This window comes from Lepisosteus oculatus, chromosome 28, assembly GCF_040954835.1.
Source record: "Lepisosteus oculatus isolate fLepOcu1 chromosome 28, fLepOcu1.hap2, whole genome shotgun sequence".
NCBI lineage: Eukaryota > Metazoa > Chordata > Actinopteri > Semionotiformes > Lepisosteidae > Lepisosteus > Lepisosteus oculatus.
The window spans coordinates 10,627,301-10,645,419 of NC_090723.1; positions in this window are offsets into that span (position 1 = coordinate 10,627,301).

An 18,119-nucleotide genomic window follows, 5' to 3' on the forward strand; every position below is an offset into this window, starting at 1 on the left:
GCAGAATCCCAGGAAATGAAATGGTGGTAATTGGAGGAGACTTCAATGCACATTTAGGAGAGAAATGCCCAGATTATCCAGATGAACATGGTCAGAGAGGGCTAGGAGAGAGAAATGAAGAAGGAGGAAGGCTACTAGAAACACTCCAAGCTCTTGAATTGTTTGCAGTGAACACAGGGTTCACGAAGAATTATGAGCAAAAGGTGACATACAGGAGTGGTGGCCATGATACCCAAATAGATGACATATTAGTGAGAAGAATTGATAGAGCGAAAGTCCAAGATGCTAAAGTCCTGCCCTATGAGGCTGTTACCAGACAACACAGGCTACTGGTGATGGACATCACAATATTGAAGGAGCGAAGAATAAGGCAGAGGAAACACCCAGCATGAACAAAAGTGTGGAAACTGAGAGAAAACAAAGTAGATTTCAACAGGCTGGTGAAAGAAATGAAAAACAACACAGAGGAAACAGAGGAGCCTTCAGTTGAAGAAGAGTGGACTGAGATGAGCCACATCCTAGAAGAGGCTGCTACCAGGGTTTGTGGAAAGACAAGAGGAGGCAGACCGAGGGAAAATGAAGAGTGGTGGTGGGATATGGAAGTTCAGGAAACACTGAAGGAAAAGAAAAAAGCATACAAGGCACTGAAAGATGGCACTGGAGAATTACAAGAATATAAGAGACTAAAGAAGGTAGCAAAAAGAAGTGTAGCAAGAGCAAAGGAAAGAGCCTGGAAAGAATGGTATGAGAAACTTGAAACAAAGGAAGGAGAGGACCAAATCTACAAGATTGCTAAACATAGAGCGAGACAGAAAAAAGATATTATCCGGGTGGCGGTACTCAAGGATGGAGAAGGCAGAGTCTTGATTAAAGAAGAACAGATCAAGCAAAGATGGCTGGAGTACTTCAAAAATCTGTTAAATGTAGAAAATGAGAGGGAGAACCTAGTGGAGGCAGACGTAGTGTGTGGACCAATCCAAGAAATTTCAGTAAAGGAAGTGACAGAAGCTATCAAAGAGATGAAAGTGGGCAAAGCAACTGGACCATCAGGAATAGCAGCAGAACACTTTAAGAACCTCGATGAAGAGGGGATTCAGTGGCTGACGAGATTGCTAAACAATATTGCAAAGGAAGAGAGAATTCCAGAAGAATGGACAAAAAGCAGTATGGTTACCATCTACAAGGAGAAAGGAGACCCAATGGAGTGTAAAAACTATAGAGGAATAAAACTTCTGGAACATGGATTGAAAATCCTGGAAAAAATTCTGGACAAGAGACTCAGGAAGATAATCAGGATCCACAACTCACAATTTGGATTCTCAGTGGGGAAAAGCACAACAGATGCCATTTTTGTGATGAGACAGTTACAGGAGAAGACACTAGAGAAAGGGAAAAAGCTGTATGTGGCCTTTCTGGACTTGGAGAAGGCATATGACCGTGTGCCCAGAGAGGTGGTGTATTGGTGCTTGAGGAAGAAAGGAGTACCAGAAAGCATGGTGAAGTTAGTTCAAGCAACCTATAGAGATGCAACTACGAAGATGATAACACAACAGGGAGAGACAAAAGAGTTTGAAATCACAGTTGGAGTACACCAAGGATCAGCACTAAGTCCTTTCCTTTTCATAAACATTATTGACACACTGACAGAGGAGGTAAGAACAGAAGTGCCTTGGGAACTCATCTTTGCTGATGATGTGGCACTGATGGCAGACTCAGAAGTAGAACTACAGGAGAAAGTGTTCAAATGGCAGAGGAGTCTGGAAAAGGGTGGACTGAAAATGAATGCAGAAAAATCTGAAATAATGGTAATGGAGAGAAGAGGAGATACTATGACCAATGTTGAGGAGACAAATGGAGGAAAACTGAAACAAGTTGATGACTTTAAATACCTTGGATCAAAACTGGTAAAGGGAGGAGAAACACTGGAGGCAGTAAAACAAAGAGTGAAAGCTGGATGGAACAAGTGGAGAGAGATAACTGGAATAATCTGTGACAGGAAAATTCCCAGAAAGTTAAAGTGCAAAATGTACAAGACTGTGATTAGACCTGTACTACTATATGGAGCTGAATGCTTGGCAGTTGGAAAGAGGGAAGAGAACTTGATGAGAAGAACTGAAATGAGGATGTTGAGATGGATTCTGCAGATTTCAATGAAGGATAAGATCAGAAATGAAGAAATCCGTAGACGATGTAGGGTGGTGGATGTGGTTGAGAAGATGCGAGAGGCGAGGTTACGGTGGTATGGACATATCATGAGGAGGGACGTTGAGGAAGTAACAAAGAGGGTAATGGAATTTGAGGTGGAAGGTAACAGAGGAAGAGGCAGGCCTAGAAAGAGATGGATAGATTGTGTGAGAAAAGATATGGAGGTATGTGAAGTGAGTGAGGAAGATGTGCTCGACAGAGACAAATGGAGAAGAGCAACCAAAGCAGCTGACCCTAGGTCAGTCTGGGACTAAGGCTGTGAAAAAGAAGAAGAAGAAGATTATTATATTTATTATATGTGTGTGTGAGTGCATGTGTGCGCGCACTCATGTTGGTCATTGAGAATTTCTGTGGTTCCTATGAGAAGATAACTTGTAGGTCGTACCAGGATGCTTTGGTTTGATCAGAGGTGGTACTTGGTCCAAAAAGTTTGAGAACCACTGGTATAGGCAATAAACACTACAATATAAATGATTGATGACCAAGATGTGAGTTTTACAAGTTTTAGATGTGAGTCTTACAAGTCAGACCGTCTTACAAGTTTTAGAAGGAACCTTAAACACCTCAACAGCTCACGTTCTGGAAACAGTGATGAATTAGACCAATTAACACGATTGCTGTTATGCTCTTGGACAGCTAATTGCAAGGGATGGACCCTTTGTGGGTAACAATAACTGGGAAAGAAGAAATTTCTGAAGCTGAGATCAAAAGACCAGCAAAAGAGGTCAATAAGCCAAGAGTGAAACTAGATAAAAGGTATCCAAGACAAAGTCCAGAAGTCATGGTCAAAAATGCAAGCCAAAAAACCAAGAAGAGTCCCAGGATGATATTTCAAGGAGAAGATGTTTAGCTCTCAAAATCTAATCCAATACTTAGGAAACTTGAAACAGGGAGCAGGGTTTATGTAGGTTGGAGGGTAGGCATGGTGATGGGTTAACGAGGTCTGATTAACCTACACCTCCCCACAGTGAATGAGGTACAGTATGTACTATTGGTTTGGGTGCCCTCTGGTGGTGAGATGCTGGTATTGTAACAATTGCAAAGTCCCTGCTGTAGTTTTAAAACATAAATATCCAGTTGCTTTTTAAGTTCCAGAAATTAGAACCACTGAATCAGTGAAACAGAATAATTACATTATTGTATGATTTATTTTGACTTTGAGTAATACATATGATGAAAATAATACATACTGTATGATGAAACCTAGCCCAGATTTCCTTTTTAATTTGAAATCTGTTCCAAATTGTTTTCTTTCCTTAAAAAACATGGATTTAAATACTACTAGGAATCTTGCATAGTTTCTCAAGTAAAATACACTAAAAGTTTCTGAGCTACAATTGTTCCTCTTGAAGAACTTAGTTACTGTACATTGGATTAAATTCTTCGATAACAAGGAAGGTGGGTGAGTTTCAGATTATGCTTTATTGGGGATATGTCAAATTGTGTCTCAAATTATGTGTTTGAGACACCACTAGAGCATCAGAAATGCCAACATGACTAACTTGTGATGTTGATATGTTTAAAAAATAATTTAATCAATTCTTCAAACCAGAATGTATTGAAAGTACTCAATATGGCATCCAGTATAGAAAACACGGTTGGTATACTTATTCTACTTACAGTCAGCACCAAAATTATTGTCATCCTTAATAAAGATGAGGAAGAAAGTCCTACAAATACACAAGACAGACAATAAGCTATATTTAATACTAAAAAATATAAAATATATATTCTTGGATTCTAAAGCAATTGTTCAGAGAAAAAGATTTTTGTTATAGTTTAATTTTATTTCTCAAAACAGGTGTAAGAATTATTAGAACTATCTAAAGATCCTTATAAATAAAATTAAATCTGCTTTAACATTCTCCTTTTTTATGTTAATCTGTCATAAGGAAATATATTGTAGCCTCCCATGGAAAACAGGCAGTTGATAAAGCGTGGGAGAAGAAAAGGCGGGAATAGAAAGAAGGCAGGAGCAGGAGAGAAGCAGCATCGACACTCAGGTGGCATGCAGTCAAGAGAGGTGAAGTCAAAACATGCAAATGAATAGAGAGGATTAGAGGGAAATAAGTCTGTCATTGAAAGAAGGGGGACGTTGTGATTCTAGTTTCAGGATAATTTTTGTTTGGGATGTCTTTATGCAGAGAAGAAGATTATACAGTACATACTATAAAATAGGATGATGGATCGTTCATTTTAACGATTATTTGTCCTGGGGCCCTTGATTAGGTCATTGGCATCATGAAGTCTACAAAGAACCAAGACATTTTAATAATAATAATAGTAATAATAATAATAGTAATAATAATTGCTTACACTTACATAGCGCTTTTCTGGACACTCCACTCAAAGCCTTTATAGGTAATGGGGACTCCCCTCCAACACTACCAATGTGCAGCATCCACATTAGCCAAATACTTGGTGTCCTTTGCCAGGGGGCTTAAAGATTGACACAGCGGATATTCCAGCAAGACAAAAGCACCAGGAATACATCAAAATCCACAAAGAAGTGGTTAATTGACCACAAAATCAATATTTGCAATTGGCCATTTAAGTCTCTGGATTTCTTTCCCATTGAAAACCTGTGACATATGTGACATATAACATATTATAGAAAAGGGTTCTGTGTGTAGCGGAGCTAGTTTGGGCATGGTGACGTCATCGCCCTCCCTGTGCGTAGCAGGGACCTCAGTCACCTGGGCCGGGGGAGGTCTCCTTTAACACGCTCGGCTGGTTCTCTGTTGTGTCCGGGTTCGCGCCCAGGTGTTGCAGGATAAACCGACAGGATGAAGCGGCAAGGGCACAAGCCTGCGTAGAACTGTGACAGTCACATGGGCTGTTATCCTTGCAAAGGGAGGGTGCACAATGTACTGAAAATTATAATTTGAGAAAATGTATTTTTGGTTGATCAGTAAACAGCAAACACCGAAGAAGGCTCCACAACCAAAATGTTGTGTTTTCTCTTTTCAGCAAGGAATAAACCTACTACTTGTTCTATTGGAAAAATAGGGCTGTTTCACAAAGCAAGATTACTCTGGTGGATATATAAAAATGGTTTATTGTTAAAAGATTTAAAATAATTTATTTTTGTCTTAAAGCTAATTTAAGTGAAAAGTAATTGGGAAATAGACAATTTTATTTTAGATTTTGAATCTAAAAAATATATATTATACCACACTGTAGTTGCTTTAAAAGCATACAGTATCATATTTCTTTGTGTAAAAAACATTATTATATAGATACAGTAAATCTATTTATCAAACTTGTGTGTATTATTCAGAAGAACTTATATGTTCAGTTCTCTTGTACCGCTAAAGTGGAGCTGAAACAAATTATCTATGGAACGATGAAGCAGCACAACTGCTACTCTTTGCAGCACAGCAACACATTTCTAATCCTAAGAAAAAATACATTAATTAAACTAAACATTTCCTATTGCTGTTAAACATTTCCTGCATCGGTTTTCAGTAATTTCGAGATCCACCATGTCCCAAAATTGTTTATCACGATTGGCATTAACATCAAGTGAAAGTACCACAGCAAAAAAATAGATTTAACCAAATTAGACTAGGCAAGTATAAAAGTAGAAAAAGTAGAAAAATCCAGCTCATATGATAATCTTTTTTAATATTTGAGAAATTGGGCGAATTAGAAGGCAGTAATGTTTTTCTTTGTTACAGTATGTATATAAGATAAGATAAAGACAGTAGTTTAACCAAAAATGTATGAAACTGTGATTTTGTTCAAATTAAACAAATACATTAGAAGGAAATTGTTTTATTTCACTAACTATAAATTTTCTTTGTTTAATTTAAACAAAATGGGTAAAAAACAACAAAAAATATATTGAGCAGGAAGAACAAAAAATTGCTTGCTAAGGGTGGCAGAAAACCTATAGCCCTGCTGTCTGCTAAGGGGAAATATGATGTACGATATCTGTGCATATTATAGAATTCTTTAACTCAAAAACTTTCCTGACTACTTTGCTCACATTTTATTTCTAACATTTTTACTAACTAAATTTACTAACAGACCCCACTGTTTTTATTTGTTGAATCATTTGTAGCTAATCCTGTCTTCAAGTTTAAACAGTGTAAATCTTCAAATGTAGTATCATTTGCAGATTGAACATGATGAACATGATGGTCAGGTAAAGCACCCTTCCTCCACTTTTCTCACAACACTTTTCTGCAGGGCATCCCAACCTCGATGTCCTGGAGGGAGGAAGAAGGGAGAGGTAGATCAAATCAAACACTGAAGATTGGTGATTGTTTCATAGAACCACTCATCTTAAATGTTTGTAGGTCACTGTCTTTTTAATACCACTAATACCATTAATATACCATTATATATTATAACATACCATAATACCACTAATACCATTAATAAAGTAGAAAAACTGTTGGAAATAATGTACTTTAGCAAGTGAAGTAATTCACTGTAGCATGCAGATCCATTTCAGGCACCAGCTAGTACAGGTGACTTACAGTATATGACGTATATCCCGCAGCTGACCAACCCGATCGATTTACTAAACCATACCACATTGGTGATTTTTCAGGGTCAGTTAGGAAGTACGGAGATATTAGCCGAAGTTTAACTAAGGAGCAATTCTTCATAAAAAATGAAAAGGAGAAATTCTGTCGAGAGAATGGTTAGTGTACTCACCTTCTTGGGGCTCAGTCTTCTGTTATTGCAGAAAATTGTTTTCTAAAAGAGAAAGTGCATTTACCACCACATTTAATGACTGGAAAAACTGCTCTAGTCACCTACAAGAACATGAACATTCAGTGGATCACTGCAGTGCCATTCTTAAATTATCATAATTTGGAAATAGAAATTCATAAATTGATTCTCATTTACAGCAAGTTAAATCAGAGAGGGTTTACTGGCACAACATTCTGAAGCATATAGTGGCAACAGTTCAGTTTCTTTCCGCCGGAATAACAGGCATCCCATAATGGGAACTTTTTGGGATGTTTAGAGTTAATTAGTCACTTTGATCCATCGTTGTCAGAGCATTTAGCAAAATATGGAAATAAAGGCAGGGGAAATACCAATTACTTGTCCTCAACCATTTATGATGAGTTCATTCAGTTGATGGCTGAAAACGTCCGGCATTCAATTGTAGAGGAAGTTAAAGCCAGCAAGTATTTTTCAATAATCGTCGATTGAACACCAGATATCACACATGTTGACCAACTCACTGTGATAATTCATTATGTCCAACAGAAAATTGGTGAGCCTGTCTAGAAGTTTTTAAAATTCATACCACTGCATGGTCATAGCGCAGAACATTTGGAGACAGCACTCAAATTAGCATTGAAAGAAAATAACATTGATTTGCTCGACTGTCGTGGCCAAAGCTATGAAAATGCCAGTAATATGGTATATAAATATTCTGGACCTCAGGCTAGAATATGAAATGAAAATCCTTTCATTGACTTTATACCATGCGCAGCTCATTCTCTTAATTTAGTTGGGACTTGTTGCACAGAAGCCGTTTCATTTTTAGGCTTCATGTAACGTTTATACAACTTCTTCTCAGCCTCAACACAGCAGTGGGAGATTCTCACATCCCATCTCAGAGAATGTGATCGAGGGCTAACACTGAAAAGCCAAAAAAATATGACACGTAAATGAATGTTAACAAAAATGTGTGTGCCTTCTTTATGGTGTTTTTAAAAATACAAACAGAAGAGAATGCATGTATTTCATCGGGGACTTTGTTTACAATGTGTCAAAATATGTACACATATGTACAAGTACTTATGAGGGAGGGCCTTAGAAAATAGTCTGCCTACTGTTATCTGGCCATTTAATCCAGCACTGCCTATGGCTTTAAAGCCACTACAGTATAGTATGTGTGAAATATATTTTTCATAATCGAAATTTAAAGTAATTTTTTTCTTGACTACATGTTGCTGAAATTTGCATTACATTTATATGTTATATTAGGTATATGTTATGTTACAAAGGAATAAGTAAAGGTTTATTCCATGCTGAAAAGAGAAGAAAGGAAACAACATTTCGGCTGTGGAGCCTTCTTCGGGTTTCAGTACAAAATTGGGACCTTTGCTGTGGAGAGATCGCTCATCCTGTGAAAGGGAAAGGTCTGCGGTTATGGTAACAACAAGGTTAGGATAAGTGGAGGTAGTAGGTGTCATGATTGTAGTCCCTCCTCCTTAAGGGTGCTCCGGCTCTTCCTTGTTTGCCTAATTCCCTGCACCTATCCCCTGTTCCCATCCTCCTTAAAAGCCAGGCGCTGACGTCGGTCCTGGCTTTGCATCTGATTTGTTGCGCCTGGCTCTGTTATGTTTTTAGCTTCCTGCTCCTGTTCCTGTTCCCCCCGCCGGTCACAACGCGGCACCTATTTTTAATCCCTTGTATTGGATGGATTACTCAGCCATGGACTTTTGCTTAGTTTTGGTTTCTCCGTTGGACTTCTTCTTGGATTGTTTGCCTTAGCTACACCTCCCCGGGTCACCAGCACTGCATGGACACAACCCCCTGTTTTTATCCCCGTATAACTGCATGACTTTTTCCCCAGTGTTTCCTCACTATTCAGGATTGTGTCTTCCGCATAGGATCCGGAAAGAACTGTTCATCGAGAGCGTCCATCGAGAGCGTCCTCACCAACGGGATCACCGTGTGGTATGGCAACACCTCTTCGCGAGAAAGAAAGGCACTGCAGAGAATGGTCAATATGGCCCAGAAGATCATCGGCTGCGGTCTCACCGAGATTAAACAGCTCTATGAGGACCGCTGCCGTGGTAGAATTCTGGCCATCACAGAGGACAGTCACCACCCCGGACATGAGCTCTTCACCCCACTGCCCTCAGGCAAGAGATATAAGAGCATACGAACACTTACCAATAGATTCTTCAATAGCTTCTATCCACAAGCAATGAGACTAGTGAGCACATTTAGCCATCCCCCTCGGACCACACCTACACCATCACCATCTACCTCTTTATGATTTCTTATCTATTGCACATCTCCAGTCATTGTTTACACGTCTGTATTGTTTACATTCAAACTGTCTACATGTTTACTTGCACATTGTCTATTGTTTGTTTGTACATTGTCTTGATGCACTGTTTGAACTTTGTTTTGTTTTTTACACTTTTTTTACAATCGAGAGACTTCTGTAAGTAAGAATTCCATTGTACCAGTACCAGTTACATATGGCAATAAAGTTCAAGTTCAAGTTCAAGTTCAAGTTCAAGTTCAAGTTCAAGTTCAAGTTCATTACAGTAGGGGGTATTGATGTTTTTTCTGTAGAAGAAGATTTATCCTTCTCTGAAATGAGAAACTGGTAAAATTTGGAGATGAGGGATCTGATGAGGTTAGGGAATAAAGGGAAGATGATATGGAGCTGTTAGCCGTAAAAATTCCTTAACTTCTTTGATGTTGTTGTCAGAAAGGGTAATCTGTTGTTTGGGGGAGAAAATGGTAGAAAGCATTAGTTTCCTTGAAAATTGTAGTGGAAGTCTCTGGGTGTTACTCTGGGTGGTGTGAAAAACGTAGAAAAGAAGCACAATTTTCCAGCTGTTGAGGTTTCTTCAAGTTCAAGTTCAAGTTCAAGTTTATTGTCATTATACTCATATACAGGTATATGGTATAACGAAATGCTATTAAGCTAGCTCTCAGATGATAAGTAGTACAAAAAACAAGAACAACAACAATACAATTGTATAATAAAAGAAAGACAGAGACAACAGGCAGTGTGCAAAACAACAAAAGGTAACAGGTAATGTGCAAAACAACATCAGATGTGCAAAAACATGCATCAACAGTGAGATAAAAGGATATAAAATTATGGGGAGTGAGCTTTTTGACATGTAAGGTAGAGGTAGATTTCAATGTGTGTTTGAGTTTTTGGTAAGAAAGAAGGCACTGTGAGGTTCAGATCATAGGTGAGAGGTAAGGTTAGAAAGGCTAGGAGTTTAATAGTTTGATAGTTGGGGGGTAAAAACTGTCTCTGAGTCTGGTAGTTCAGGCCCGAATGCTCCGGTACCGTTTTCCAGATGGTAGAGGGTCATACAGTCTGTAGCTGGGGTGTGTGGGGTCTTTGATGATGCTTAGAGCTTTCCTCAAGCACCATCTGTCATAAATGTCTTGTATAGATGGGAGGGCAACCCCACTGATGGACTGGGCAGTTTTCACCACCCGCTGTAGGGCTTTGCGGTCAGCAGCACTGCAGTTGCCATACCACACTGTGATGCAGCCTGTCAGTGTGCTTCCTGTAGTGCATCTGTAAACGTTAGTGAGGATCTGGGGACATATCTTAGCCTTCTTCAACCGTCTTAGGAAGTACAGGCGCTGTTGCGCTTTCTTGATCAGACAGGTGGTGTTGAGAGACCATGTGAGGTCCATGGTGATATGGACGCCAAGGAATTTAGTAACTGATCCTTTCCACCTTCAGGTAGGTGATACTTTATATTGTGTTGTACTTCTGTTTTTATTTTCAGTTACCCAAATTTCCCTTTTGTTGTAAAATTCCCTATTAATATTCCATATTAAACATGCACAGTAGAGAAACGGATAAAATGAAGCAATTGTTTCACTAACATTGAATGCACCACAAGTGCTACCTTTGGATTGTCTTTGGCCAGTAAATTACATCCTGCAATGCACCAAACTACTTTTATCGTATTAGGAAGAAATACCAAACGTTCTGAGTGGTTGCATCTGTATATAATAAATTGATGTTTCGATGTAAAACTAAAACTTTCCAGATTTTATAAGTGTGGTGACAGACTATCAATGCAATGGATCTCTGCTAAAGAGAACATAAATGTTGAATAACACAAACATCTACATTTTTGACATGACATGGACAAATCTGAAAACTGTTGCTGGTGCTGTTTGCCACATGGTGTAGTTGGTTGTCATTTTGTTGGTCACACATTCTACTTTCATTGTTCAAACGGTTGTAAGCTCAAAGGACAATGTCTTTCATTGATTTCATCTGTATTAATCACTGAAAGTAAACTTTCATACAAAAGGTTACAAAGGAAATTGGTTTCATTCACATGCATTTAGCTTTTAAGCAACTATATAAGTATTGTTGCCTCAGATATTGTAGGCATCTGAGTCACTTGGGCTTGTGGATTAAAATGTCATTATGGAACAAGTAAAGGTTTATTCCATGTTGAAAAGATAAGAAAAGAAACACAACATTTCAGCTGTGGAGCCTTCTTCAGGTGTGAGAAAGAGAAAAAAATTACCAGTAGATAAAGCAGGAGAGAAGAAAAGCCAGGAGTGGAGAGAGGGCAGGATCAAAGAGAAGCAGAGTGGGGACTCAGTGTGTTGTGATGAAGACGCATACAATTTGCAACACTGTTATCAGAACAGGCATGTAATCACTGCAGTTTAAACAAATGCAGTTTACTGTATAAGCATTTTGCTAATCCTTAAGGGTGTTCAAATTTGTATAACTCCTTTGCCCTCTATAGTACCTGTTAATCCTTGTGTTGTTTGCCTAAACAAAGATTGAGTCTGATTTTGTTCTTTTTCCCCCACGTCATCTGGCTGGACTGCCTTCTGGCATAAGCAGAAAGACATGCCCTTGAGCGGTGCTTCTCAGATAAGGATTACGAGCAGCTGCTGAACACCATGAAGCATGGCCTCCCTAGGAAAGGCTGCCAGAAGAACTTTGTGATCGTCGGAGCAGGGATCTCTGGATTAATCGCTGAAAAACTCCTGGAGGATGCTGGACACAACATATGATATTCCAACACTTCAGGAGGCAGCTTTCATAAGAAGCAGTTCCTATTGCTTTTCAACAGCACTGATATTCTTGCCAATCAGTTTCCAGTATCCCAACAGGAATATTTCATTGCTGCCGGTCAGCAGTAATATTGTACTTTTAGTTGGCTCGCCACTAGGGGTAATTTTGTCCTTTAATATAAATAAATATAATTAATATAATTAAACATAAAGAAATAGGGTTACATGTGGTGAATTATTGGATACATTAGATAATTAGCAAGGCGACTGAGTCACATTCTCACATGTGATTCATTTAGATTTAGTTTGGTATATAAAGGGATTAATGAGGCAAAATTCTACAGATCCACTTGATTTAATTATATTGAGAAAATAACTGCATAAGTATTCTCCCTCATGAGTCAATAATTGGTAAAGACACCTTGGGCAGAAATTACAGCCCTGGATCTCGATCAGCTTTGCACATATGGACACTGTCCATTGTTCTTTGCAAAATTGTAAAAGCTCCATAATGTTGAACATGAACAGATTGTGAACATTAGTCCACTGATTCTTCTTCAGCTGGGTCTCAGATACATGCCTTCTGGAAAGCTGTAGTTGAGATTTGATGTGGGTTTATTGCACAGACAGCTTTTGCCACTCTCCTATGAAGGCCAGATTTGTGAAGCATCTTGACAATTGTTTTCACTGATTCTCTGATTTCAGCCATAGAAGAATATAAATCCTTAAGAGTTGTCAAAGGCCTCTCGGTGGCCTCCCTGACTAGTGTTCTTCTTGCCCAGATGCTCAGATGCCTGTTCTACACAGATTCACAGTTGTACCAATTTTCTACATTTCTATATAATAGCCTTTACTATAGTTTGGAGGGTATTGAGTGGCTTGGAAATGTCCCTATACCCCTCCTCTGATTAGTGCAATAACCCTAATTACAAATTTGCTTTGAAGATTCCTTCGACTTCATGATGTAATTTTTGTTGAGAGCTGTACTAATCAAATGTGGGACCAAACCGCAGAGAGGGGTATTTAAACCTTAACTCATGTGAAACTTCTTAATTTCACAGAGAATTTAATTTCACAGAGATGGACTCCACTCAACTAATTATGTGAATAATAAAGACGATTAGTTGCACCAAAACCTAAATATGTGTGTCCCAGCAAAGGTAGTGATCACTTATGTAATTGTATTTATAATTAATTTATGAGGATCTGTACAATTTTGTTTTCACTTTGACTTTATTTGACAATATTACAAACATCATAATTTTATAATATTATACAATTAATAATTCAAGTTGAATAGTTCAAGTGAGGTGGATACTTCTAATAGCCAAAGTATATTGGGAATAACGTCTCTTCACAGTATTTTGCTTTTTCATTGATCAGGTCTCATCAGTCAGCAGCTGAGAGGTAGGCCTGTCACAGTCCTGTTACTATTCTCCGCTGTATCCATAGTGACTTGTTCTGCACAGGTCCTGGTCTTGGAAGCCAGTGACCGAGCGGGTGAGGGCATTCTCACCTACAGGAATGAGAGCAGAAGCTGGCACACAGAGCTGGGCGTGATGTGAATTCCTTCAATTCATCATGTTTCCCTGAGTGCTAGCTTCAGGATTTGATAAGGGCAGAAATATCACCCTGCACCTCACAACTGACAACTGACAACCACTGATGCTAAGGAGGTTTGAACCTGGTGCAGTCTCACTGCTGTTGAATCATTCAGGTTGTTGTTGCACATTGGTGGTGCTGGAGGGGAGTACACATTACCTGTAAAGCACTTTGAGTGGAGTGTCCAGTAAAGCACTATATAAGTGTAAGGAATTATTATTATTAAATTGCTAGAATGAGTTAATTAGGTTATTAATGATGCTAGGAAATTGCCTGGCCAATAAGAAGAAAGGTGCACTCTCAAATTGTCCATCCAAGGTGACCATTCATCCATCAATTTTCTAACCACTTCATCCAACTCAGGGTTGTGGGGGGAATAGCCTATCCAAGCAAGCAACAGGTGCATGATGGGATCCACCGTGGATGGGACACACAGACACGAACACACACACACTCATACCATGGTCAATTTTGCTAAAAGCCAATTAATCTATCTGCATGTCTGAATGTGGGAGGAACACAGAGGAAACAAATTAACTCCATGCAGATTGCACCCCAGGTCTGGATTTGAACCTAAGGCCTCAGTGCTGTGAAGCAGTTATGATAATCCCACAACCGTGAATTGGAAAAAGCACCTATAAAATGGATGGGTGTAATATGAGCAGTAAACAATATTCTAGACAAACCTGTCTTGTCCTGCTGTTGGATTTATTATAAGACATACTGTAGCATCTTATGGAACCCTTCTAGAAGCATTATAATTTAATATGTGATCACATCTGTCTGTGATACTGTTGAAAGCTAGCACAGAGATTCACTTCCTGTTATTTACCATCTCACCTCCACATTTAAACATTCCGTACTTTGTAAATCTTGTGATATTTTCAGAATGGGTCTTAACTATGTTGACCACTACAGACTCAATTTGTCAGATTTCATCCAAGTGGACAACAACACCTGGTACTTTACTAACGGGAAATTCAAAAGAGTGTTTGACGTTGATAAGAATATCGATCTTCTGGGTAAGCCTGTGTAGGATTCTGAAAAAGGAAAATCTGCTGAACGACTATGCTATGAAGCCATAAAAAAGGTATAATCCGGTTTATTGTGGTTTATTAATTATTATAACAAAACTGTCATTGGTGTGAAAACATGGCCAAAGTCCTGTTTGGTCTGTAGCAGTTCTATAGGGAGACATGAGTTTCCCAAGCATCGTCTGGTTGACTTCCACTAGAGACCACGTGATATGGTTTCTGTCTTTTCTCCAATTTCCTCAACTCACTACCAACCTCCACTCAGCCCATTTGCAAGAAACCCTTGGCTTTCCGAAACCCTCTGGAAAGTCCCATAACTCTGCACTTGGAATCTGATTTGTCAGCTCACCACAGCACTGTCAGGAACCAATAGGTTGAATAAGAGGATCGTTGTGCATTACTGTGACCCCTGCAGAATGCGGAGTAGCACAGGGACAAAAGCCGAGACACGTAATCCAGAGGCTAGGTCGATAGAAGAAGCAATGCTTCTGGTTACCTGAGAAATCTGAGAAAGAGAATCAGAAAAATGATATCCGAAAGCGTGGTTGAAAAGGGAGGAGTAAAGATCAGGAACTGGGAAATCAGTCGAGAAGGTCAGAACATGCACTAGAGAACTCTACAGGAAGCTTATCAATAGTGAGCATGGGTTGGTGAGTGAGAGAGGTTTAAATACAAAAAGGAAAGAGATGTGGTTAGATAATTGGTTCAGGAGCGAGAATCTGTGGAACCAGGTGCATGTGAGAATGTGGTGGCTTCAGTGGGAATGAAAGTGAGAAACAGAAGGTTTGGGAATGCCACTGCATTTGTGAGGAGGAGTGTGGGAAGTGACAAGCACTGTCTTGCAGTGCCTGCAATATAGCATCAGGAAAGTGAGAAAAATGAAATTGCTTTACTTTGTTAACTCACTGATTTGATCTTATCAGCACAACATGTATATAATATCTCATTCTTTCTTCGTTTAGACCAGGAGTGTTTGGAGTTGGGATAGACCTTCCCAGATATTAAGTGAACTCACAGCCAAATTCTACAAACTGATTAACTCTGATGTACAGATTGTAAATAATAGTTTCTCCAGATTTCTGAAATTAGCCATTTGGACTACTATTCCTCTATACTTGATTAATTCTTTCATTAAAAAAAAAAAACATTTCTTTTGGTTCATGCAAATGATCGTGCTCACATTATTGTATTTATAAGCCCAGGACTTTCATCCCCTCTGCAGTCTCATTCTCAGACAAAGTAAAATACCTCCTGAAAAACTGCTGTAATGAACTGTTTATTGGTGGTGTGTGTCTGTCTTTGTTGTAATGTTGTGTTGGACTGTAAAACTTACCTCCCCGCAGGGTATGTGAAGCTTGAATTGAAGGGCTGAGTATATCAGTGGACTGGCAGCACCATTGTACAGTATATTCAGTTTGAAATATCCTCCTTTAAACTCTGGTACCCCAGCTCTCACTGCCACTACCTTTTTTGTTGCATTGCAAGCAATTAACCTCTGATCTCTTAGTTTTCATGGTCTTTGATGATCTGTGAGAGAAATTTTCTTCTAGGTTATTGACGAGTTGGAGAAAGATCCATCACAGTGCGAGAGTATCTTTAGGAAATATGACGTCTTTTCTTTAAAGGTGTCTTTATGCGTCTTTTCTAGCATCAATTATCCCCACAGTGTATTGGAAACAGATGTTGTTGATTATGATATTTTAATAGTGAAAGTTATGTTTGTGCACTGTACACATAAACGCACAAAGTACAATATATAGATACTTCTAAAACGGGCAAATGGACAAAGACAGTATTCTGTATATTCTCCTTTTCGTACTTCAGTGTGTATTGTCAAGCTAAGGGTGTAGTGATCTTCTTTGCACATACTGTACTAACAGTATTTAACATATATTTAATTTCAAGCTTAGCATAAAAGCCAGTGAAGATGCTGTAAAGCTTACCAACTGGAATGGTAAAGAACTTAACATTTCGGTGAAGTGTCATAAAGTGTTAACTCCTCTCTGACAATTTGGAACACTCCTCACGTCTTTAGAATTCTGAGGAGTCGTAAACCAGTTTTTCCACTCTAATTCTTGGGCAACTTCTTGGGCAAAGTCACATATGATGATAATTGTTTTTCACGAGGTTATAATAATAATAATAATAATAATAATAATAATAATAATAATAATAATAATTGCTTACACTTATATAGCACTTTTCTGGACACTCCACTCAAAGCACTTTACAGGTAATGGTGACTCCCTTCCACCACCACCAATATGCAGCATCCACCTGGATGATGCGACGGCAGCCATAGTGCGCCAGAACGCTCACCACACATCAGCGATCAGTGGGGAGGAGAGCAGAGTAATGAAGCCAATTTATACAATACCTGTTGTTGTAACAGAACGAATAAGGTTCTTGATCCCGAGATGAAGTAAAACAGATGAGTTTATTGCATGCAAGGAACAATAAAGCTGAAGTATTGTTCGCCATACTGGTACAAACTTTTGGGTTATATAGTGTCTTCTTCTCCGTTTCTGATGTCACTCGGTCTGATGGTAAAGAGGGGGGTTCATGGTATTTGGCCAGTTTACTATGTCCTGGCCAAATGGTCAGTTTAAGATTATACCCAGGGGGGTTCCTAGCTTGCATCTGCAATCCTTATCAGTTAACCCCCTTTCCTGCCATAAACCCCAGCTTGTGACTTAGAAGTCTAAACCTCATACAGAGAGGATTAAATTCAAAACCCCGTCTTCACATCTTTCTTCATTCCCCCCTTATAAAATACGGCATACGTCAGTGTAGCCTATTTTTATATATACAATGTCAGGGCAGATCTTTCCTTTCTTGGCGAACAGGCATGTATTGCCATGACATTGTACGTTCCACGGTTATAGCAAGATGTGATACATGTTTTTGTGCACGTGATGATTACAATTACACATATAAGCAATACTATTCCTACAAATAAACACTGTAAAAAGGTTCAACCCCAGGCCCCAAACACAGACTTTACCCAAGACCCAATTCCCCAATTTTCAGTATAATAGTCCTGATATTTCTGTCCCTCATTGTAAATGTGTTGGGCCAGATCTGAGATGTGCTCAGAATTATCAGGAATATATGTGCAGCATTCAGTGCCAATTACTGCACAAGTTCCTCCTTGGGCCGCCAGTACTGTCACGGATGTCCAAAGGGACTAACCGTGGGGAGCAGGAGAGCGGAAAAAGACCCATATGCGTAGTGGCGAGACGGGAAAAAGCCCCGGGCTCATAGTGCAAAGAGTTCAGGAATGCCGAATAGAAACCTATGCCCTCAGGGAGCGGACGTGGGGCGCCCTGGTGCTAGGCGGGTCTCAGGACATCCGAACGTCAATGCTGAGCGAGGACAGAGTGCAAGACCCGGAAATTATAGCCCAAGGGAAAGAGAGGGACAGGAAGGACAGCAGACCGGAAACTAGGGACAGGACAGAGAAGGAGCGCCCTCTGGCTGCAGAGGGCGTGACAAGAACATAATCTAAAGCTAGTCGGTTCGACATGGCCACTGTTCTGAGGG